Source organism: Leucoraja erinacea, chromosome 1 (genome assembly GCF_028641065.1).
Source record: "Leucoraja erinacea ecotype New England chromosome 1, Leri_hhj_1, whole genome shotgun sequence".
Lineage (NCBI taxonomy): Eukaryota > Metazoa > Chordata > Chondrichthyes > Rajiformes > Rajidae > Leucoraja > Leucoraja erinaceus.
The window spans coordinates 8,031,257-8,055,719 of record NC_073377.1 but is presented as its reverse complement, the minus strand read 5'-3'; the positions used below and the strand labels follow the sequence as shown (position 1 = coordinate 8,055,719).

At 46.3% G+C, this 24,463-nt stretch overlaps 1 protein-coding gene across 2 annotated transcripts in view; it reads left to right on the top strand.

Annotated features, from left to right (window-relative positions):
- Positions 1 to 24,463, top strand: part of LOC129704495 (leucine zipper putative tumor suppressor 3-like) — a 195,099-nt gene that overhangs the window by 106,324 nt on the left and 64,312 nt on the right. Inside the window, exon 1 of one of the 2 annotated variants that reach the window (XM_055647654.1) lies at positions 17,376 to 17,794. The exons of the other annotated variant lie outside the window; for it this stretch is intronic. The gene's annotated coding sequence lies outside the window, so the exon portion shown is untranslated. Of the gene's footprint in view, positions 1 to 17,375; positions 17,795 to 24,463 lie in introns of those variants that run through there. 2 annotated transcript variants of the gene reach the window in all.

Sequence of the window (24,463 nt, the reverse complement as noted above, 5' to 3'; positions counted from 1 at the left end):
ATAACAGCCTCCTCTTGAACATCAAAAAAACGAAGGAGCTGATCATGGACTTTAGGAGGGCACATCATCCGAGGACGTACACTCCATTGAGGATAAATGGGGATCCTGTGGATAGGGTGAACTGTTTTAAATATCTGGGAGTCCACATCTCCGAGGATATGACATGGGCATCACACGCCTCAGCACTCGTGAGTAAGGCAAGGCAGCGCCTTTACCACCTCAGGCAATTGAGGAAATTCAGAGTGTCTCCGAGGATCCTCCAGTGCTTCTACGCAGCGGCGGTGGAAAGCATCTTGTCCGGAAATATTACCATCTGGTTTGGGAATTGCTCTGCCAAGGACAAGAAGGCTCTGCAGAGAGTAGTGCGTTCAGCTGAACGTACTATGGGAACTTCACTCGCCCCCCCTGCAGGAACTATACAACAGGAGGAGCAACTCCAGAGCAAATAAAATCATGGGAGACCCCTTCCACCCCTGCAACGGACTGTTCCAGCTGCTACGGTCAGGCAAACGCCTCCGTTGCCATGCGGTGAGAACGGAGAGGTTGAGAAGGAGTTTCTTCCCAGAGGCAATTCGGACTGCAAACGCCTATCTCACCAGGGACTAACTCTACAGAATGTTTTTCCTTCCATTATTTATTATGTAAAAGAATATGTGTGTTATGATTGTGTTTATAATTTGTTTGGTTGTTTTGTTGTTTGTCTTTTGCACAAAAGTCCGCGAGCATTGCCACTTTCATTTGACTGCACATCTCGTATGTGTATATGACAAACAAACTTGACGACTTGACTTGACTTCCCAGTAACCTACATTCTTTCTATGTAGCTTGTTAAGTGTATTTTGATAACATTGCAACGAGGTCTGCACACTTAAAAAATTGCCTGGAGAAGCCATGAAATGAAATGAAATTAACCTTATGTTTGTTTTAACCAGTATTGATGTGACGGGCCAATTGGCCTCCTCCTGTGCCTTGTCTTCCTGCGATCTTCAACAATTGGAACAAAGAGCATTCTCGCTGCTTTGATTTTGTCTGAAAGATGCCTTTTGAATAAGATTTAAATAGCCCATATTTTGATTCAACAAAGCATTTCAAGTGTCCTTCAGTCTTTGAATAAGAGAAGGCAAGATGCTGGTTAACAGCTGCTGTGAAGTGTTTTTGTGATGCCATTCATTCAAAGGAGCTGTTGGGATAATGAAGCCGTTCTTAATGATGTAAATGCAGGGAGCCAGAACTGTGATTTCTCTCGCACAGTTCCAGTAAGGTCAAGTATAAAAGTGGCTGTTTCAAGATTAAGTCATGACTCGTTTTTGGGGATGTTCGGACCAATTGTTTCCCCCCTACAAGCAAATATTGCTCAATTGTCACTGCAGGCAGGCAAGCAAGCAATCGTACAGACTATGGGGGGGCGGGTGCTGGGATCAACTTTGGTAACAGCGAGGAACACAGGTCTGCCAGTCTTACTCAATCCCATGTGTTCTTTCTGCTGAATGCAGAGCTGTTCTTCTGGGTCAGTTGCATGGGTTGGTTGCGCCAAATATAACTATTTTTTAACTATTATTATATATGCCTTTGAAACAGACTGGGAAATGGATTGGTGCACTAACTCATCTGCTTCTTCAAGAATTATGGATTAATTCATCTGAAGGTGGTGAAGGTTTGGACTTTGCACCACAAGCAGCAGTTAACCATTAGTCAATTGTTTCAAATCAGAGATTTTACTTGGCTAAAATATTGAGATGGTATATGACAGCTCATCCACGACCCCATTAAATGGGGAACAATTACTGTAGGATGGCACGGTGGCACAGTGGTAGAGTTGCTGCCTTACAGCGCCAGAGATATGGGTTCGATCCTGACTACGGGTGCTGTCTGTGTGGAGTTTGTACGTCCTCCCCATGACCTCCGTTGGTTTTGTTTGGGTGCTCGTTCTGCTTTCCTCAACACTCCAAAGACGTGCCGGATTGTAGTATAATTGCTTTCTGTAAATTGTCCCTCGAGCGTAGGATAGAAATAGTGTACAAAAACATTCCACAGCAGGGCGTGATTGTTGATCAGGCTTAGTGGGCCGAAGGGCCTGTTTTCACGCTATATTGAAACATAGAAACATAGAAGATAGCAGGAGGCGGAGAGGCCATTCGGCCCTTCGAGCCAGCACCGCCATTCATTGTGATCATGGCTGATCGTCCCCTATCAATAACCCGTGCCTGCCTTCTACCCATATCCCTTGACTCCACTACCCCCTAGAGCTCTATCTAACTCTCTCTTAAATCCATCCAGTGACTTGGCCTCCGCTGCCCTCTGTGGCAGGGAATTCCATAAATTTACAACTCTCTGGGTGAAAACGTTTTTTCTCACCTCAGTCTTAAATGACCTCCCCTTTATTCTAAGACTGTGGCCCCTAGTTCTGGACTCGCCCTACAAGGGGAACATTTTTCCTGAATCTAGCTTGTCCAGTCCTTTTATAATTTTATATGTTTCTATAAGATCCCCCTCATCCTTCTAAACTCCAGTGAATACAAGCCTAGTCTTTTCAATCTTTCCTCATATGACAGTCCCAGCATCCCAGGGATCAATCTCGTGAACCTACGCTGCACTGCCTCAATCACAAGGATGTCCTTCCTCAAATTAGGAGACCAAAACTGTACACAACACTCCAGATGTGGTCTCACCAGAGCCCTATACAACTGCATAAGATCCTCTTTACTCCAATACTGAAATCCTCTTGTTATATCTCTAAACTAAACTAAACTAAACTAAACTAAAACTAAACTCTAAAGGATTGAATGATCAGGTGGTGTTTAGAGGAATTTGAGCTGAACGCAAGCAAAAGGAACTAGCTTAGACGGGAGGTCTTAGCCGGTATGGACAAGTTGGGCCGAAGGGTCTTTTCCCTTGCTGCATAACTCCATGCCTCATAGATCGTCATACATCAGGTGATCATTAATTTTGTCCTCTACCAATATTTTTACAATAACAAAATTAAAAAGAAGCACATTTTTCATTGTGAGCCACTGTGCAGTGTTTTGCTTTGTGAACAAAAAGGTGCCAGTCGCTTGTATCAGTTCTCGCAACGCAGTGTCTGCTGTGCACCAATCTAGTTTTTAACACTTGAAAGATGCTGATGCACCATATTTGTGTGCATAATCGTCATAGAACAAAGCCCTGCCTCAGTGATTCTTTTACTGGGCTCCTTACAATGATCTGTGATCTCTCTAAGATCCTGATGTCCTCACTGTGCCTGGATGATGTACTTTAAACACTCAGTGGTGCCTTGCCTCATACCTTCAAATTAAAGGGCATGAGCAGTGGCAGAGTGGTGAGGAGGTAGAGTTGCTGCCTTAAAGCGCCAGAGACCCTTGTTCAATCCTGACTACGGGTGCTGTCTGTATAGAGTTTGCATAATCTCCCTGTGACCGCGTGGGTTTTCTCCGGGTGCTCCAGTTTCCTCCCACAATCCAAAGACATACAGGTTTGTAGGTTAATTGTCTTTCATGAAATTGAAAAAAATTGTCTCTAGTGTGTTGGTGTATCTTAAACAATGGGATAGTCCCAGCCTCAACTACTTCCTCTGGCAGCTTGTTCCATACACCCACCACCCTTTGGGTGAAAAAGTTACCCCTCGGCGATCGCTGGTCGGTGCAGACTCGGTGGGCCGAAGGACCTATTTCTGCGCTGTATCTCCAAAGTCTAAAGATAGTCGGTAGGTTACTGGAGAGTATTCTGAGGGATAGGTTATACAGGCATTTGGATAGTCAGCATGGTTTTGTACATGGAGGGTCATGTGTCACAAATCTGATTGATTTGAAAATCTGAAGACATGACCAAAAAGATTGATGAGGGCAGAGCTGTAGATGTTGTGTACATGGACTTCAGTAAGGTGTTCGACAAGGTTGCGCATGGCAGGCTGCTCTGGAAGGTTAGATCGCATGGGATCCATGGAGAGATAGCTGAATGGATAGCAAATTGGCTCCATGGAAGGAAGCAGAGGGTGATGGTGGAAGTTGTTTCTCAGACTGGATGCCTGTGATTAGTGGTGTGCCTCAGGGTTCGGTGCTGGGCCCATTATTGTTTGTCATCTACATCAATGATTTGGATGAGAACATACAGGGCAAGATTAGTAAATTTGCTGATGATACAAAAGTTAGTGGTTTTGCAGATAGTGAAGATGGTTGTGAACGATTTCAGCAGGATCTGGATCGATTGGCCAGGTGGGTGGAGGATTGGTTGATGGAATTTAATACAGAAAAGTGTGCGGTGTTGCATTTTAGGATGTCGAACAAGAGCAGGACCTACACAGTAAATGGTAAGCCTGTGGGTAGTGTTGTAGAGCAGAGGGATCTAGGAGTACAGGTGGATGGTTCCATGGAGGTCGAGTCGCAGGTAGATAAGGTGGTCAAAAAGGCTTTTGGCACTTTGGGCTTCATCAGTCAGAGTATTGAGTGTAGAAGTTGGGAAGGTCATGTTGCAGTTGCATAAGACGTTGGTGAGACCGCATTTAGAATATTGTGTTCAGTTCTGGGCACCATGTTATAGGAAAGATGTTGTCAAGTTTGAAAGGGTTCAGAAAAGATTTACGAGGATGTTGCCAGGACTAGAGGGTGTGAGCTACAGGGAGAGGTTGAGTCGGCTGGGTCTCTATTCCTTGGAGTGCAGGGGCATGAGGGGAGATCTAGAGGTATACAAAATCATGAGAGGAATAGATTGGGTAGATGTACAGTGTATTTTGCCCAGAGTTGGGGAATCGAGGACCAGAGGACATAGGTTCAAGTTGTATGGGAAAAGATTTAATAGGAATCCGAGGGGTAACTTTTTCACCCAAAGGGTGGTGGGTGTATGGAACAAGCTTCCAGAGGAAGTAGTTGAGGCTGGGACTATCCCATTGTTTAAGAAACAGTTAGACAGGTACATAGATAGGACAGGTTTGGAGGGATATGGACCAAGCACAGGCAGGAGTTACTCGTGTAGCTGCAACATTGTTAGCCCTTGTGGGCAAGTTGGGCTGAAGAGATTGAAATTAAATTTGGATTGGCAACGAGAAATTGGCAGAGAGAGAGGAATTATAAACCAGTTAGCCTGACATTGGAGGTGGGGAAGATGCTGGAGTCAATTATAAAAGATGAAATAGCAGCACATTTGGATAGCAGTGACAGGATTCAGCATGTCTGAGTCAGCATGGATTTACAAAGGGGAAATCATGCTTGACTAATCTTCTGAAATATTTTGAGGATGTAACTAGGAAATTGGACAAAGGAGAGATTGTGGATGATCAGCCATGATCATGTTGAATGGCGGTGCTGACTCGAAGGGCCGAATGGCCTGTGCCTGCACCAATTGACTATTGTCTGTAGCAGAGTCAAGGGATATGGGGAGAAGGCAGGAACGGGGCACTGATTAGGGATGATCAGCCATGATCACAGTGAATGACGATGCTGAGTCAAAGGGCTGAATGGCCTACTCCTGCACCTATTGTCTATTGTCTATTGTCTGCTGTGTGATTTTATTGGTTGTGTGTAAAACAAAGCATTTCCCAGTACCTGGGCATATGTGACAATAAAGTATCATTGAATCATCGGTAAAAGGAGACTATTCTGTCCGAAGCTGGATCTTCCTCCTGGTTAGTCTGCTTGAACCATTCTTCAAGAACGGCTAAATGTGTTAATTGTGTGAGGCAGAGAAGCATCAGACTGCTGGCATCATGGGCTTTAACTTCAGCCTCGACTGGCAATGATCCCAGCTGTCCCCACCTGGGATTCGAGCTTTGACAGTTCTGGGTCAGGCATCTCGGATGCAGCCCTGCTTTGCAGCCTAATGCAGATTAAGCGTGAGGGAGAAGGTGTGATGTCTCAGCATGCTTCACGGTCACATTGTGCCATGATGTGTAAACTTTTGAATAATAATTGCAGCAGAGTAGTGCTCTTAAAACTCTTAAAACTTGAGTTTACCCTTAAAACTCGTGCATGTGTAGTTTATTCACCAAAGGTGCTGTGAAGACAAGGCTTCTCCAGTCTGATGGAGATTCAGTGATTACAGTGCAGTGGTTACAGTCTGTGGCTGTGGAGGATATTGGAAATAAAATAGAGAACTCTATTGTCAGTATTTCCTTCCTATGTACTTGTGTTAGTTGTAGAGAGTTGAATACAGAAGTTGGGAGGTCTTGGTCCTTCTTCTTCTTGCGTATGGCGTGCACAGCCTGAAGTTGTGGGACAACTTGTTTTATTTGACCTTATTTGATTGTGCACGCCAGGTTGATTGCATTCGTTGAAACAGGGCGGACCACGTGAAGGTTGCAATCTCCCCCCCCTAGTCATAGTCCAATTGTACAAGACATTGGTGAGGCCACATCCAGAGTATTGCGTTCAGTTTTGCTCACTCTGTCTTGGGAATGATGTTGTCAAGCTGGAAAGGATGCAGGGATGTTTACGAGGATGTTGCCAGGACTTGAGGGCTTGAGCTACAGGAAAGATTGAGCAGGAAACCTGATACCTTGGAACGCAGGAGGATGAGGGGTGATCTTATGGTGTACAAGATCATGAGAGGAATAGATTGGGTAAATGCACAGTCTTTTACCCAGAGTAGGGGGATCTAAAACCAGAGGACACAGTTTTAAGGTGAAAGGGGAAAATGTAATAGGTACCTGAGGTGCAACGTTTTACATAGACAGTGGTAGGTATATGGAACATGCTGACAGAGGAGGTAGTTGAGGCAGGTACTAGTATAAATAGTTGGATAGGACAGGTTGAGAGGGATTTGGCCAAATGCAGGCAGGAGGGACTAGTGTGTATGGGGCATGTTGGTCAGCATATGCAAGTTGGGCCAAAAAGGTCTGTTTCCATGCAGTTTTGGCTCTATAACTCTGTAACTGTAGCGATAATCTTCTAGCCTCGGTAAATGTGAGCTTGTCCAAAACTCGCAGCAATTGTTCACCCAACACTCCTGTGTTCCCTGACCTAACTTAGCTCCTGGTCTGGTGAAATATCCAAGCTAACATTCTCACCCTTCATGCCTCTCAGCCAGCCCTAAATCTGTAACCTTCTCTGTCTAACGTTTAGGACGTTCTTTTAGGAAGGAGATGAGGTGTAATGTCTTTAGTCAGAGGGTGGTGAATCTGTGGAATTCTTTGCCACAGATTCTTTGCCACAGACGGCTGTGGAGGCCAAGTCAGTGAATATTTTTAAGGCAGTGATAGATAGATGGATTCTCGATTAGTACGGGTGTCAGAGGTTATGGGGAGAAGGCAGGAGAATGGGGTTAGGAGGGAGAGATAGACCAGCCATGATTGAATGGCGGAGTAGACTTGATGGGCCGAATGGCCTAACTCTATTTCAGGTTCCTTTAATGCACCATTGACACCTGGCCCTTCAACAATTTCAATTCTAATTCCTGGAATTCCCTCCCTAAACATTCCCTTCCTCATACCTTTCTGAGATCCTTCGTCAGACTCAGTCTTTTACTTCTCGTTTATCTGCTTTTGGGCCTCAATGTGACAATTTGTATGATAATTCTCTTCTGACGTACATAGGGATGTTTGACCTTTAGTTGTTGTGCACTGTTGACATGGGGGATGTGAAAAAAATAATTATTTTAATGATGGAGATGGAAGACAATGACAGACAGTCATGCTGTAATGCAGATTCTTCACTGGGATAGGTGTTCAACCTCAGGAGGTGAAGATCTCCTGGATTCTTGGAGGTTTTAAAGGGGAAGATTTTGGAAGTGAAGAGGGAGTGCAGCCTCGGTTCACAAGGTTAATTCCCGGAATGGGGGGGGACTGTCATATGATAAAAGAATGGAGCGACTGGGCTTGAATTCACTGGAATTTAGAAGGATTAGAGGGGATCTGATTGAAACATATAAAATTATTAAGGGATCGGACACGCTAGATACAGGAAACATGTTCCCGATGTTGGGGGAGTCCAGAACCAGGGGCCACAGTTTAAGAATAAGGGGTTGGCCATTTAGAACGGAGATGAGGAAGAACTTTTTCACCCAGAAAGTTGTGAATTTATGGAATTCCCTGCCTCAGAAGGCAGTGGAGGTCAATTCACTGGATGCATTCAAAAGAGAGTTAGATAGAGCTCTTAGGGCTAGCAGAATCAAGGGATATGGGGAGAAGGCAGGAACGGGGTACCGATTGTGGATGATCAGCCATGATCACATTGAATGGCGGTGCTGGCTCGAAGGGCCGAAGGGCCGAATGGCCTACTCCTGCACCTATTGTCTATGTATCTATGTACCAAAAGATGAGGGTAGAGACTTAGGAGGAAATCCTACATGCCGTCTTTGATAGATATTCTCTGGATTGTTTCCCCAGGAGAATTACTTGGAGGTCCGTAATGAGGATTCCCCGAAGATTGGGAATTTGTGAAAGTTAGCAATTTGCATTACCTATAGTTTAGTTTACTTTAGGGATACAGCGCGGAAACAGGCCCTTCATCCCACCGGGACTGCGCCGACCAGCGATCCCCACATACTAACACTATCCTACACCCATTAGGGACAATTTTTGCATTTACCAAACCAAGTAACCTACAAACCTGTACGTCTTTGGAGTGTGGGAGGAAACCGAAGATCCCCGGTCATGGGGAGAACGTACAAACTTTGTACCGACAGCACCCGTAGTTGGGATTGAACCCGGGTCTCCGGCACTAAGGCAGCAACTCTACCTCTGCGCCACCGTGTCGCTTTTGGTGGCAGATTGAGAAGATGAGGAGGTAGTTGAAACAGGTATTGTAGCAGCATTTAAAGACACTTGGAGAGGTACTTGGATAAGAAAGGTTTAGAGGGATATGGGCCAAAGGCCAGCAAGTGGGTCCAGCTTGGATGGGGTATCTTGGTCGGCAAGGATGAGTTGGGCCAAAGGGCCTGTTTCCATGTTGTATGACTATAGGTCTATGAAGAGGTTGTTCGTGAGGGCTCCTGAAGATTGGAAGATAGGCAGATAGAAGATATTTGTTTGTGTGTATGTGTGTATGTGCGTGCGTGTGTGTGCGCGCGTGCATGCATGTGCATGTTTGCAAGAGGTAGATGGTGACTTGTGAGGACAGAATTAGACTGAATAATCGTCACACCTCCTTTCACACGGAACGACTCTCTTGTGGGTATCTCTCTAGGACATTGCTGGTTTCTCTAGAAACCAGGGAGAAAAACAAGGAACTGCAGTTGCTGCAGTACAAAAAAAAATGCTGGAGTAATTCAGTGGGTCAGGCAGCATCCCTGAAGAACATTGTTTTTTTTTTTTTACAAAAATCAACTTTTTTCGGAGTAAAAATTTGTATACAAAACGAGAACAGTGCAAAAACTCTTCTGATATTCTCTGCGTTTATACATTAATTAGTGTTATATTGATGTTCGTAAGTTCCAGGAGCAGAATTAGTGCATTCGGCCCATCAAGTCTACTCTGGCATTCAATTGTGGCTGATCTATCTTTCCCTCTCAACCCCATTCTCCTGTCTTCACCCCATAACCCCTGACACCTGTACTAATCATATTCGGTAGTGTCAGCAAACTATCCTTATACTCATGTGGCCCCAGCCCCCAGCAAACATAGGTGGCATTACAGAATCAAGGGATATGGGGGGAAAAGCAGGAACGGGGTACTGATTGTGGATGATCCCTGAAGGTGGAATCTCATGTAGATAGGGTGGTAAAGAAAGCTTTTGGTGTGCTAGCCTTTATAAATCAGAGCATTGAGTATAGAAGTTGGGATGTAATGTTAAAATTGTACAAGGCATTGGTGAGACCAATTCTGGAGTATGGTGTACAATTTTGGTCGCCCAATTATAGGAAGGATGTCAACAAAATAGAGAGAGTGCAGAGGAGATTTACTAGAATGTTGCCTGGGTTTCAGCAACTAGGTTACAGAGAAAGGTTGAATAAGTTAGGTCTTTATTCTCTGGAGCGCAGAAGGTTAAGGGGGGACTTGATAGAGGTCTTTACAATGATGAGAGGGATAGACAGAGTTGACGTGGACAAGCTTTTCCCATTGAGAGTAGGGAAGATTCAAACAAGAGGACATGACTTCAGAATTAAGGGACAGAAGTTTAGGGGTAACATGAGGGGGAACTTCTTTACTCAGAGAGTGGTAGCCGTGTGGAATGAGCTTCCAGTGGAAGTGGTGGAGGCAGGTTCGATTTTATCATTTAAAAATAAATTGGATAGGTATATGGATGGGAAGGGAATGGAGGGTTATGGTCTGAGTGCGGGTAGATGGGACTAGGGGAAAATAATTGTTCGGCACGGACTTGTAGGGCCAAGATGGCCTGTTTCAGTGCTGTAATTGTTATATGGTTATATGGTTATAATCAATAGACAATAGACAATAGGTGCAGGAGTAGGCCATTCAGCCCTTCGAGCCAGCACCTCCATTCAATGTGATCACGGCTGATCATCCCCAATCAGTACCCCGTTCCTGCCTTCTCCCCATATCCTCTGACTCCACTATCTTTAAGAGCCCTATCTAGCTCTCTCTCATATTGAATGGCAGTGCTGGCTCAAAGGGCCGAATGGCCTATTCCTGCACCTATTTTCTATGTTTCTACTTCAGGCTAAAGAGTAGAGTGGAAAGAATAAAGTCAGAGGTGAAGTGGTTTAAATAAGGGGAAGTAGCCGTTCGGATTTAGGCTGCTGCTGAGGTGATTTGAAAGGCAGAGTTGTTTGCCAAGATACTGTTTTTTTACATAACTTGATGTAACGATCCCATGAGTAAATACCATGAGAAGTGTAAACAAGGCTGACTAATGCAAATCGGGGAAAGGAAACACCAATAGCCTGAAAGAGGTGCACATGAGACGTGGTAACTCAACCAATGGGCCTGGGGAGGAGGGACCAAGTTGTGTGAGGCAGGTGAGCTGTCGGCGAGCTTGCAGTCCGAGTTCTGGGACTGTTATCAGATGAATCCAGCATCTGCTGTGTTGGAATCAGAGGTAGGTGTGAGTGGAAAACATACCCGGTGACTGATCAGTACTGCTGACTCTCTGGCTGTGTGATGGTGATGTCGTTAGTATGGAACAAGCTGCCAGGTGAGGTAGTTGAGGCTGGGACTGTCCCAAAGTTTAAGAAGCAGATAGACAGGTCCATGGATCGGACAGGTTTGGAGGGATATGGACCAAGCGCAGGCAGGTGGGATTAGTGTAGCTGGGACATGTTGGCCGGTGTAGGCAAGTTGGGCTGAAGGGCCTGTTTCCACACTGTATCACTCTATGACTATGGGACTCCAGTAGGCGTGTACAGGTATCACCGCTGGCCACATATTTCAGTTCGGAGCAGCTGACAGCTGGTAGTACGTGAATCCTGAAACATGTTTGGAATCAGTGTGAGTTATCCTCGCTGGATGATGCAAGCAGCTCTTTTAAAAAAAATATTTGTGATGGTCATGTGAGGTTATCCACTTTGGTAGCAAATCAGGAAGGCAGATTACTATCTAAATGGTGTCAAGTTGGGAAAAGGGGAAGTACAATGGGATCTGGGGGTCCTTGTGCATCAGTCTATGAAAGTAAACATGCAGGTACAGCAGGCAGTGAAGAAAGCAAATGGCATGTTGGCCTTTATAACAAGAGGAATCGAATATAGGAGCAAAGAGCTTCTGCAGTTGAACAGAGCCCTAGTGAGACCACACCTGGAGTATTAGTGCAGTTTTGGTCCCCTAATTTGAGGAAGGACATTCTTGCTATTGAGGGAGTGCAGCGTAGGTTTACAAGGCTAATTCCCGGGATGCGGGACTGTCATATGCTGAGAGAATGGAGCAGCTGGGCTTGTACACTCTGGAGTTTAGAAGGATGAGAGGTTATATCATTGAAACATATAAGATTGTTAAGGGCTTGGACAAGCTAGAGGCAGGAAACATGTTCCCGATGTTGGGGGGGTCCAGAACCAGGGGCCACAGTTTAAGAATAAGGAGTAAGCCATTTAGAATGGAGACGAGGAAACACTTTTTCTCACAGAGAGTGGTGAGTCTGTGGCGCGGTGGAGGCAGGTTCTCTGGATGCTTTCAAGAGAGAGCTAGATAGGGCTCTTAAAAATAGCGGAGTCAGGGGATATGGGGAGAAGGCAGGAACGGGATACTGATTGGGGATGATCAGCCATGGTCACATTGAATGGCGGGTGCTGGCTTGAAGGGCCAAATGGCCAACTCCTGCACCTATTGTCTATTGTCGATTGTGTTCCTTGTCGCCCATTTATCACTTTAACAAGGTTCAATCTCTGTTCTGTGTAGGAAGGAACTGCAAATGGTGGTTTAAGCCGAAGATAGGCGCAAAAAGCTGGAGTAACTCAGCGGGACGGGCAGCATCTCCGGAGAAAATAAATACGTGACGTTTCGGGTGGAGCACTTTCTTCAGACTTTGAAACGTCACCCGTCCCTTTTTCTCCAGAGGTGCTGCCTGACCTGCTGAGAGTCTATCTTCAATTTTTGTTGTAAATGATTGCGTAAGTCGTTTTAGTGAGGGCTCAGAGGAGGTGTACGGTACCCTTGGGACTATCCACTAGTGAGGCAAAAATATAAAGGAGAGCTGCTGCTGGAGAAAGGGCAACCTGACCCAGGAACGTCTGACTGCATTACCCTTCAAATTGATGGGAGTCAGCAGCATAACCCCCAAACTGATCAAGGACCTCAACAGGTTCATTATGAAGTATGGCACCAATTAGTTCAAATTTCAACAGCTAAAGAGTCATAAGTTCATAGTTTTGTTTAAGAAGTATCTGCAGATGCTGGAAAATTGAAGGTAGACAAAAATGCTGGAGAAATTCAACTTAAACATTTCGATTTTCCAGCATCTGCAGTTCCTTCTTAAACAAAACTATGAACTAACGTCTCTTTTGCTGTTGAAATTTGAACTTATTGGTGTCCATAATGAACCTGTTGAGGTCCATGATCAGTTGGGGGCAGTTTTGCTCTCCTAATCTGAGGAAAGACATTCTTGCCATAGAGGGAGTACAGAGAAGGTTCACCAGACTGATTCCTGGGATGTCAGGATTTTCATATGAAGAAAGACTGGATAGACTCGGCTTGTACTCGCTAGAATTTAGAAGATTGAGGGGGGATCTTATAGAAACGTACAAAATTCTTGAGGGGTTGGACAGGCTAGATGCAGGAAGATTGTTCCCGATGTTGGGGGAATCCAGAACAAGGGGTCACAGTTGAAGGATAAGGGGGAAGTCTTTTAGTACCGAGATGAGGTAAACGGCGGGGCTGAGCGGGGGGGGGGGGTTGGGTTTTATTACCCTAGGGGGAAAAAAGGGGGGTGCGTACGCACCCTCCACACCCCCCCCTTCGGACGGCCATGGAGAGGGAGTTAGATGTGGCCCTTGTGGCTAAAGGGATCAGGGGGTATGGAGAGAAGGCAGGTACAGGATACTGAGTTGGATGATCAGCCATGATCATATTGAATAGCGGTGCAGACTTGAAGGGCCGAATGTCCTACTCCTGCACCTATTTTCTATGTTTCTGTGATTCTATGCTACTGATTCTCATCAATTTGATTTCGATTTTCCAGCATCTACCTAAGTTCATAGTTAATAAGTTATCGGAGCAGAATTAGGCCATTCAGCCCATTGAGTCTACTCAGTCATTCAATCATGGCTGATCTATCCTTCCCTCTCAACCCCATTCTCCTGACTCCTCCCTATAACCCCTAACACCCAAGGATTCAGCAAACACATAAGTAAACCTTGATGTTTGAATAACTCAGATTTACACATTTGCTGCCTTGTCACAGTTAGGGTCAAGCTTACATTTTTATTACACCCCTGCTTCTTCTTCATCTCTTGTATATGGCGTGCACAGCCTAAAGTTGTAGATCAAGGGGAGACGTCCAGGCCAGGACAGCATACGTTACTGGGTGGGTGGCTTTGATGCCCCCAGGGAAGAGCCCCAGTGGGCAATCATTCATGATGTGACACCTTTGCTAATGTTAAAATATACTTAGAAAGGTGCGTGGATAGGAAGGGTTTGAAGGGAAATGGGCCAAATGCGGGCAGATGGAACTATAGTGTAGATGGAGCCTGGGCAAGTCGGGCCGAAGGGCTAGTTTCCATGTTGTATGACATGATGACTTTAATCCACAGCACCTCCAAATTCTCTTCACTCAGTGAAGCACTTCACAGAGGGCGGTGAGTGCCTGGAACATGCTGACAGGGGTGGTGGTGGAGGCATATACAATAGTGGCATTTAAGAAGATTAAGATGCTTATTTAGGGAATGAAGAGGAGACGAGTTTAATTTGCCTCGTTTGGCATGAACATTGTGGGCCAAAGAGCCGCTCCTGTGCTGTCCAGCTCTGTGTATTCAATGGTGTGGTCATTGTTGTCATATCGGAACTAATGCAGGTGGTTGTGAGCAATGTGATCATAGTATGATAAGCTTTGTTTTAATGACATGCATGGACAGATACATGAACAAAACACAAAGTGCTGGGGAACTCAGCGGATGGATGGAATGGACAGACGACGCTGTGGGTCGGGACACTTCTATGGCCATTGCAATGAGAGGAACTCCTCTGCTCTCTTTCAAGACAGTTTTACCCACCTGAAAGGGTTAAAGGGGCTTTGCTGTATAATACACAATAGGTGCAAGTGCCATTCGGCCCTTTGAGACAGCACCGCCATTCAATGTGATCATGGCTGATCATCCCCAATCAGTACCCCATTCCTGCCTTCTTCCCATATCCCCTGAGACCCCTATCTAGCTCTCTCTTGAAAGCATCCAGAGAACCAGCCTCCACCGCAATCTGAGGCAGAGAATTCCACAGACTCACCACTCTCTATGAGAAAAAGTGTTTCCTCGTCTGTTCTTAATGGCTTACCCCTTATTCTTAAACTGTGGCCCCTGGATCTCGAGTCCCCAACATCGGGAACATGTTTCCTCCCTCTAGCGTGTCCAAACCCTTAATAATCTTACATTTCAATAAGATCCCCTCTCATCCTTCTAAACTCCAGAGTGTACAAGCCCAGCCACTCCATCAGCATATGACAGTCCTGCCATCCCGGGAATCAACCTTGTAAACCTACGCTTCACTCCCTCAATAGCAAGAATGTCCGTCCTCAAATTAGGGGATCAAAACTGCACACAATACTCCAGGTGTGGTCTCACTAGGGCCCTATACAACTGCAGAAGGACCTCTTTGCTCCTATACTCAACTCCTCTTGTTATAAAGGCCAACATGCCATTTGCTTTCTTCACTGCCTGCTGTACCTGCATGCATCATTTCATTGATTGATGAACAAGGACCCCCAGATCCCAGTGTACTTCCCCTTTTCCCAACTTGACATAATTTAGATAGTAATCTGCCTTCCTGTTTTTGCCACCAAAGTGGATAACCTCAAATTTATCCACATTAAACTGCATCTGCCATGCATCTGCCCACTCACCCAACCTGTCCAAGTCACCCTGCATTCTCATAGCATCCCCCTCACAGTTCACACTGCCACCAATCTTTGTGTCATCTGCAAATTTGCTAATGTTACTTTGAATCCCTTCATCCAAATCATTGATGTATATTGTAAATAGCTGCGGTCCCAGCACCGAGCCTTGGGGTACCCCACGTCACTGCCTGCCATTTTGAAAGGGACCCGTTAATCCCTACTCTTTGTTTCCTGTCTGCCAACCAACTTTCTGTCCATGTCAGCACTCTACCCCCAATACCATGTGCCCTAACTTTGCGTACTATTCTCCTATGTGGGACCTTATCAAATTATTTCTGAAAGTCCAGATACACTACATCCACTGGCTCTCTCTTGTCCATTTTCCTGGTTACATCCTCAAAAGATTCCAGAAGATTAGTCAAGCATGATTTCCCCTTCGTAAATCCATGCTGACTCGGACCGATCCTGTTACTGCTATCCAAATGTGCCCCTATTTCATCTTTTATGTGTTTTGTGCACATTTGACAGTGCCTCACTGGCAACTTGTTTCATACACCCACCAAAAGGTAACCCCTCAGACCCCTATTAAATCTTTTCCCCTTCAGAGAACCTATGTCCTCGGGTCCTCGATTCACCTACTCTGGGCAAGAGTCTCTGCAGCTACCTGATCCATTTCACTCATGATTTTATACAGCTCTATAAGACCCCCTCATCCTCCTGTGCTCCAAGGAGGAGCCTATTCAACTTCTCCCTATAGCTCAAACCCTCTAGCCCAGGCAACATCAGACCCTCTAGCCCTGGCAGCATTTGTCTCCTGAGATAGAGACCACTAGTTGAAGAAGTGAAGACTGTACCCCTCAGGAATAGTCCAGGTGAATGTGAGGTCAGGGTGACAAAGGTGGTAGAATTGACTAGTTTGGTGCAAACCCAAGTAAGCAGCAGTCAATTCAGAAATCGGAGGTGCAAAGGGACTTGGGAGTGCTGGTGCAGGATTCCCAAAAATTAATGTTTGTAGCCCGCCAGAGGCGGTAATAAAGAAAGCAAACGCAATGCTCACATTTATTTTGGGAGGACTCAAATACAAAAGCATCGATGTACTGCTGAGGCTTTGTCAGGCGCTGGTTAGTCCGCATTTGGAGTATTGTGAGCAATTCTGGGCCCCATATCTGAGGAAGGATGTGGTGGCACTGGAGACGGTACAGAGCATGTTTATGAGAATGTTGTCAGGAATTAATGGGTTAACATATGATGAGCGTTTGAAAGTGCTGGGCCTGTACTCGCTGGAGTTCAGAAGGATGAGGGGACACCTCATTGAAAATTACCGAATCGTGAAAGGCTTGGATAGAATGAATATGTAGAGGATGTTTCCACTAGTGGTAGAGTCAGGTCCGGATTTAGATGAAGAGAGGCCCTAGGCTATTCCAGAATCTAGGACCAGAGATCATAGCCGCAGAATAGAATGAAAGGACGTTCCTTTGGGAAGGAGATGAGGAGGAATTTCTTCAGTCAAGAGGGTGGTGAATCTGTGGAATTCTTTGCCACAAGGTGGAAGCTAAGTCAATGGATATTTTTAAGACAGAGATAGATAGATTCTTGCCAAAGAATGGGGTTATGAGGGAGAGATAGATCAGCCATGATTGAATGGCGGAGTGGACTAGATGGGTCGAATGTCCTAATTCTGCTCACTTGTGAACAATGCAGTCGTCAGCTAAGATGTTGCTGTGCACAAATCGGCCTTTGCATCGCCCTCCTGCGAATGACCTTGATTCAAACACGTTGAAGGGGGACACGTTGAGTGAAATACCTCGTTAAGGCGCTAGATAAATGTGTTTCCCCCTTTTCTCGCTTTCACTCCCTCTCCCTCTAGTTCCCTTCCTCCCTCCCCCGTCCCTCTCTCTCCCTCCCTCCCTCTCTCTCCCTCCCTCCCTCTCTCCTCTCTCCGCTCCTTGAAAGGACGAGTTCCTCCCCTCGCAGCACCGACAGCTGAGCGTTTGTGTTGTGGGGTTTTTTCCCGGGGAAGGCGGGTCTCCGTCGACAGGAACGAGCAAACGGGGCTGTCAGTCCGTCAGTCCACGTTACACACGGGTTACAGTCAGACCCAGTCTCATGTGTGGAGGGGCGAGAGACACGGGGCTGATCTCCCCACAGGATGCTTGACACCGGCGGGCTGCGAGCATGTCCCCTAATCCTTTCCAGCCACTAGTTGCGAGTGCGAGTCCCTCTCCCCTCCTGCATTACTGCAGCAGCAGCAGCCGCACCAAGGTCGGCAGCAGTGGCGGTGAAGCGCTGTGAGAGGACTCACTCACTCACTCACAACTGCAGAAGCCCAATCATTCATTGCACCTCACACACTGAGACCGTGAGCGCTGCCAGCGGCTCCCCCAAAGGTGCACCCTGCTGCAAACACCAACATGAACTGAAAGAGGAGGAGGCGTCAGGTACGATTTACTTTTTATTTTATTTTTCTTGCGGCTACCTTCCCTTTTGCACGGATGAGTTGCCCGTGGAGGCGGCGAGCGCCTTGTGTCTCCTGGTGCGGCTGTCCCGGGGCACTACATACACTCCGTACCCTCAGCTGCCGGGCACCTGTTAGCAACGCTGTGGCAGCAGAGGGCTAATCGACCTCTCGAACCGCTCAGCGAGCTCCTACCTTACTTAACTCCATTTGCTCTGTTTAACAATCTCTGATTCCCCTCCTGTGTCGCAAAACGCGAGAAGGGTCTCGACCCGGAAAGTCACCCATTCCTTCTCTCCAGAGATGCTGCCTGTCCCGCTGAGTTACTCCAGATTTTTGTGTCTGCCTTCGGTGTCAATGGAAACAGTGTGTGTCCATGTGTCCAAAACCGTGAGAAGAATAGATAGGGAGAGGTTGGGCAGGCTAGGACTTAATTCCTTGGAGTTTAGGGGGTGAGGGGTGATCTTATAGAGGTGTATAACATCAGGAGGGGAATAGATAAGGTACTTTTGCCCACAGTTGGGGAATGAAGAGCCATGGGTTTAAGGGAGATTTAATAAGAACCTGAGGGGTCACTTTTTCCACACAAAGGGTTGTGGGTGTATGGAATGGGCTGCCAGAGGAGGTAGTAGAGGCTGGGACTATCACAAGGTTTAAGAAACCTTTAAACAAGTACATGGATAGGACAGGTTTAGATGGATATGGGCCACACACAGGCAGATGGGACTAGTGTAGCTGGGACATGTTGGTCGGTGTGGGCAAGTTTGGCCGAAGGGCCTGTTTCCACGCTGTATCACTCTGTCTCTATATCTAGCATCTGTGTTTTATTTAGCTTTTGAAATATTTTTGACGCCTGTTTATTTGTAAATGGAGGCAATCCCAGGTGAACAGGTGGCTGGGCCACAGCCGGAGTGTTGTAAACAATTTTTGCAGTAAACAGGACATGGAGGCACTGGGGAACGAGAGGGAACATAGGTTCGATTGATAAGGCTAGATTTTAGGAGAATGTGAAAAGAGAGGATCGGGGGAAATATTGAAATTAGCAGTGCCGTTTACGCCCAGTAATTCCCCCCCCCCCGGCCCCTGCTCCTGTCGAGCAGAGGATATAAAAGTTTGAAGGCACATACCCACCCCATTCAGGAGCAGCTTCTCTTACCCCCACCTCCCCCCCGGCCCACCGTGTTATCTAAGTTCTGAATGATCCTCTCAGATGTTCTGTGAGCATAGATGCTGGAAGGTCATGTTGCAATTGTACAAGCCCTTAGTGAGGCCGCATTTAGAATATTGTGTTCCGTTCTGGGCACCGTGTTACTGGGAAGATGTTGTCAAGCTGGAAGGGGTTCAGAGAAGATTTACAGACAAGTTGACAGGACTCGTGGCTTCTAAGTATAGGGAATGATATGACTCAGATTCCTTCTGTGTGGAATAGATTGCTGGAAGGTCATGTAGGGGAATTGAAACCAGAGGACATGGGTTTAAGGTGACAAGCCCTTAGTTTTTTCACACAGAGATTTAGAATATGCATGTGTTGCCAGGTAGTTAAGATACATTTGCACCGTGGATAGGACAGGTTTAGGGAAGATGAGACAAGTCAAGCTGGAAAGGGTTCAGAGAAGATTTACAGACAAGTTGACAGGGCTCGAGGGCTTGAGCTATAGGGAGAGGTTGAGCAGGGTATGACTCTATTCCTTCATGAGTGGAATAGATTGGGAAGACTAACAGAGCCTCTTGCCCAGATTTAGGGGAATTGAGAACCAGAGGACATGGGTTTAAGGTGAGCAAGGAAAGATTTAATAGGAACCTGAGGGGTAATTTTTTCACACAGAGAGTGGGGGTGCATGGAACGAGCTGCCAGGTAGTTGCAACACTTAAGATACATTTGGACAGGTACATGGATAGGACAGGTTTAGAGGGGAATGAGACAAATCCAGACAGGAGGAACTAGTGTAGATGGGACACGCTAGTCATAGAGGGCAAGTTGGGCCGAAGACCTTGTTTCCACGCTGTATGACACTGTGCATGGGCGCTGAGGTGACCTCTGAGGTCTCTGAGGTCTGTGCGGGATCTGCAGACTCTGCCTTGGGTGGGTCAGGAGGTGCTTGGTGAGGTCTAAAGTCTAAAGAGTCAGTGCGGTTGTTTTTGGTAAGCCAGCATCTGTGCTTCCTTGTTATTGCACTATCGGTCCATTCTTGAATCACTTTCTGTATCCATGACCGCTTTGTAATCCCTTTGTACGGCAGCGTTTGGAGTAGTTACCACCAACAGAGTTATCTTCTTAAAGATTGTCACAATTTGGGGTCTCTGAAGACCCAGTACATGGCTTTTTGCTTCTGTGTTTTTATTTTAGAGTTACAGCGTGGAAGCAAACCCTTTGGCCCACCGGGGGCCATGCCAATGATCGATCTCCCGTACACTAGCTCTATTCTACATGCTAGGGACAATTAACCTGCATGTCTTTAGGATGTGGGAGGACAATAGACAATAGGTGCAGGAGTAGGCCATTTGGCCCTTTGAACCAGCACCACCATTCAATGTGATCGTGGCTGAGCACATTGGAATCATGGCTGATCACAGAGGAAACTGGAGCACCCAGAGGAAGCCCACTCAGTCATAGGGAGAATGTGCAGTTTGCACACAGACAGCACAGGGGGTCAGGATTAAACCAGGTCTCTGATGCTGTGAGCTTCTACCCTCTGCGCTACTGATCATTGTCATTGTCTTTTTGACTTCTGGTGTGGGTGGGTGGAACTGGACATCGTAAAATGAGCTATGGAAGTACCGCTTGCAATATAAATCCTTTCTGGATTACAAATGTCTTTAAGGGAAGGAAATCTTCTGTGCCCATCGTATATGGGACTTCAGACCCAGCAATGTTTTGATACTTAACTGCTTTCTCGGTACAGGGGTTAATTAGAAGTGGGCAATAAACAATGTAATTGTTAACAATGTCCTTGTGCTACAAATGAACACCAAATGATGAAGAAAAAACACAATACAAGTCACTTGGAGAATGTACAAACTCTGTACAGACAGCACCTGTGGTCAGGATTGAACCTGGGTCTCTGGTGCTGTGAGGCAGCGACTCTACCACCGTGAAACTATGGTGGGGGTAACTCAGTGTCAGGCAACATCCCTGGAGAAGAACCCCAGCATCCCAGTCTGAAGAAGGGTTCTGACCCGAAATGTCACCTATTCCTTTTCTCCAGAGATGCTGCCTGACCCGCTGAGTTACTCCAGCGTTTTACGTCTTTCTTTGTTTAACTGAAACTGAAGTCTGAAGAAGGGTCTCGACCCAAAACATCACCCATTCCTTCTCTCCAGAGATGCCGCCTGTCCTACTTACTCCAGTTTTTTCAGTCTATCTTCAAGTAAATGCAAAGAGCCCCTTGTCCCGAGTAGGGGAATGAAGAACTAGAGGGCATGGTTTTAAGGTGAGGGGGGAAAGATTTAATTGGAACCTGATGGGTGACTTTTTTGCACAGAGGGGGATGGGTGTATGGAACGAGTTGCCGGAGGAGGTAGCTGAGCTAGGTACCATCGCCACATTTAAGAAACATTGAGACAGGTACATGGATAGAACAGGTTTAGAGAGATATGGGCCAAATATAGGTAGCTGGGTATAGTGTAGATGTTGCATGTTGGTCTGGAGGGCCTATTTCACGCTGTATGATGTATGACTATGGCTCACTAAACAGAATCAATGGGTAACCATGAGCTTAAAGGAGAAATGGCACTCCTCTTGTGCCTTTGTTGCAGGGGACCCCATGGTGCATTCCACCCAATAACGCACATTTGGTCCGATGCCAGAGTGTGGCAGTTAATTTACACCTAACCTCATCCAAACAACACGACCAAATAATGACGGCATCGTTGAATTGGATATTATTTTGTCACATGTGACAAGTCACAGTGAAATTCTTTGCTTGCTTTACCCAAAGCATGGTCGCTATGTACATGTACATGGTTGCTATGATCAGCGATGATCATATTGAATGGCGGTGCAGGCTCAAAGGGCCGAATGGCCTACTCCTGCATCTATTTGCTATGTTTCTATGTAAAGGGTGTTTACAAAGTTACAAATTCCCTCCATGCCCCCCCCCCCCCCCCCCCCCCCCCTTCCTATTGGGCTCCCCCCCTTGCCGGGTCTTCCATTGTTCTCCCCCCCCCCCTCAGGGTGGTCCCCCCCACGCTTGGGCCTTCATTGTCCGTTGTTGCTCCGGGGGGGGGGGGGGGGGGGGGGGGAGGGTCACGTAACATTGCATTTAGTGATGATGGTTAACTGGGAATTGTAGACCAAGGCAGCAGAGGCGGGGCGATGGAAAAGCCCAGGAATTCACTGCTGCCCTTGGTTTTAAATCAATAAACCAACATGAAATATGCAAGTTGTAAAAACCGTGGGCTGCCAACAGAAACTTCCACAGTCTCGGTGCCAAGGATGAGATCAGGGACTGGGCAACCGCTGCAGGCCGTGACTCAGCAATCAGCGTGTCAATGTTTTTGTAATCAATGTTCGCACTGAAAGCAGACCACGATCACAAAAGGAAGTCCTTTTTTCCCCCCATTTCCAGTTGGGGTATTGTGGCAGGCCTGTGATGTTAGCCTAGAACATTCTACTGCACGGCAGATTATTCGTGCGTACCATGTAACAGATATTATCAGAAAAACGGTCGCCATGGCTTCACTTTTTGCGGTTTGCATGATTGCTTCTGGGCTTGTACACAATCTCTCTCCTCTTGGCAGCCAGCTCTGAGTGGGGGCAGGCGGAGGTACAACCTTTGAACAACTGCTCTCTTGCTTGTTGGGGACTCATAGAGACATTGGGCCCAGAAACAGGCCTATCGACCAAGTTCATTCCCAAATATTGGCGAGACTAAACGCAGACATGGTGATTGTTTCAGAATTACGTGATCTCCCCGTTGCCAAACACTTTAACTCCCCCTCCCATTCCCACACTGACCTCCCTGTCCTGGGCCTCCTCCATTGTCAGTGTGAGGTCAAATGTAAATTGGAGGAACAGCACCACAGCTTACAACCCAGTGGTATGAATATTGACTTCTCTAACTAAGTAACCCTGGTATTCCTCTTTCTCTGTCCCTCCCCTACCCTCGTCATCATACCAGTTTTACTGTTGTCCTGTTGAGTTCCAGTGTCAGCGTTAACTTCTTATTGCCTATCCCACAGCCAACAATGAACCATTGTGGGCTCCACATTTTCTTGATCATCATTGCTTTCTGCATATCCATTCATTTGTCCTAAGTACTGTCTATATCTCTCTTTCCCCTGACTGTGAAGATGGGTCTCAGGCCAAAACGTCACCTATTCTTCTCCTGAGATGCTGCCTGACCTGCTAAGTTACTCCAGCAATTTGTATCTGTCTTCATTTATGCCCCATCTTAAGCTAGTCCCATTTGCCCACATTTGGCCCTGTAAATCTTTCCTATTTGGTTTCCTGACCAAATATATATATTAAAAATTGTTATTGCACCTGCCTCAAATATGTCCTAGGTTGCCCAACATCTTCTTATACTGTATTTCCTTGAGGAAACATTCTTGTAAATTATCTCTGCACTCTTTCTAGCTTAATTGCATCTTTCCTGTAGTGGGATGACCAAAACTGAATGCAATAGGCCTAGTGCAGCCTCACCAATGTCTTGTATAATTGCAACATAGCACCCCAACTTATGCCTACTTTTGAAGAGGTCTGAAGAAGGATTTTGACCCGCAACGTCACCTATTCCATTTCTCCAGAGATGCAACCTGACCCGCTGAGTTACTCCCGCACTTTGTGTCTATCTTCAGTGTACACCACTTTGGTTGCAAAAACAGGAAAGTAGTCTATTATCTGAATGGTGGCCGATTAGGAAAAGGGGAGATGCGACAAGACCTGGGTGTCATGGTACACCAGTCATTGAAAGTAGGCATGCAGGTGCAGCAGGCAGTGAAGAAAGCAAATGGTATGTTAGCATTCATAGCAAAAGGATTTGAGTATAGGAGCAGGGAGGTTCTACTGCAGTTGTACAGGGTCTTGGTGAGACCACACCTGGAGTATTGCGTACAGTTTTGGTCTAATCTGAGGAAAGACATTCTTGCCATAGATGGAGTACAGAGACGGTTCACCAGACTGATTCCTTGGATGGCAGGACTATCATATGAAGAAAGACTGGATAGACTCGGCTTGTACTCGCTAGAATTTAGAAGATTGAGGGGGATTGAAGATTATAGAAACTTATAAAATTCTTAAGGGGTTGGACAGGCTAGATGCAGGAAGATTGTTCCCGATGTTGGGGAAGTCCAGAACAAGGGGTCACAGTTTAAGGATAAAGGGGAAGTCTTTTAGAACCGAGATGAGGAAAACATTTTTCACAGAGAGTGGAGAATCTGTGGAATTCTCTGCCACAGAAGGTAGTTGAGGCCAGTTCATTGGCTATATTTAAGAGGGAGTTAGATGTGAGTCTTGTGGCTAAAGGGATCACGGGGTATGGAGAGAAGGCAGGAACAGGATACTGAGTTGGATGATCCACCATGATCATATTGAATGGCGGTGCAGGCTCGAAGGACTAAATGGCCTACTCCTGCACCTATTTTCTATGTTTCTATGTAAACCAGCACCTTCCTACATTCCCAACTTCCGACCTCTTTTCCCTGACCGACA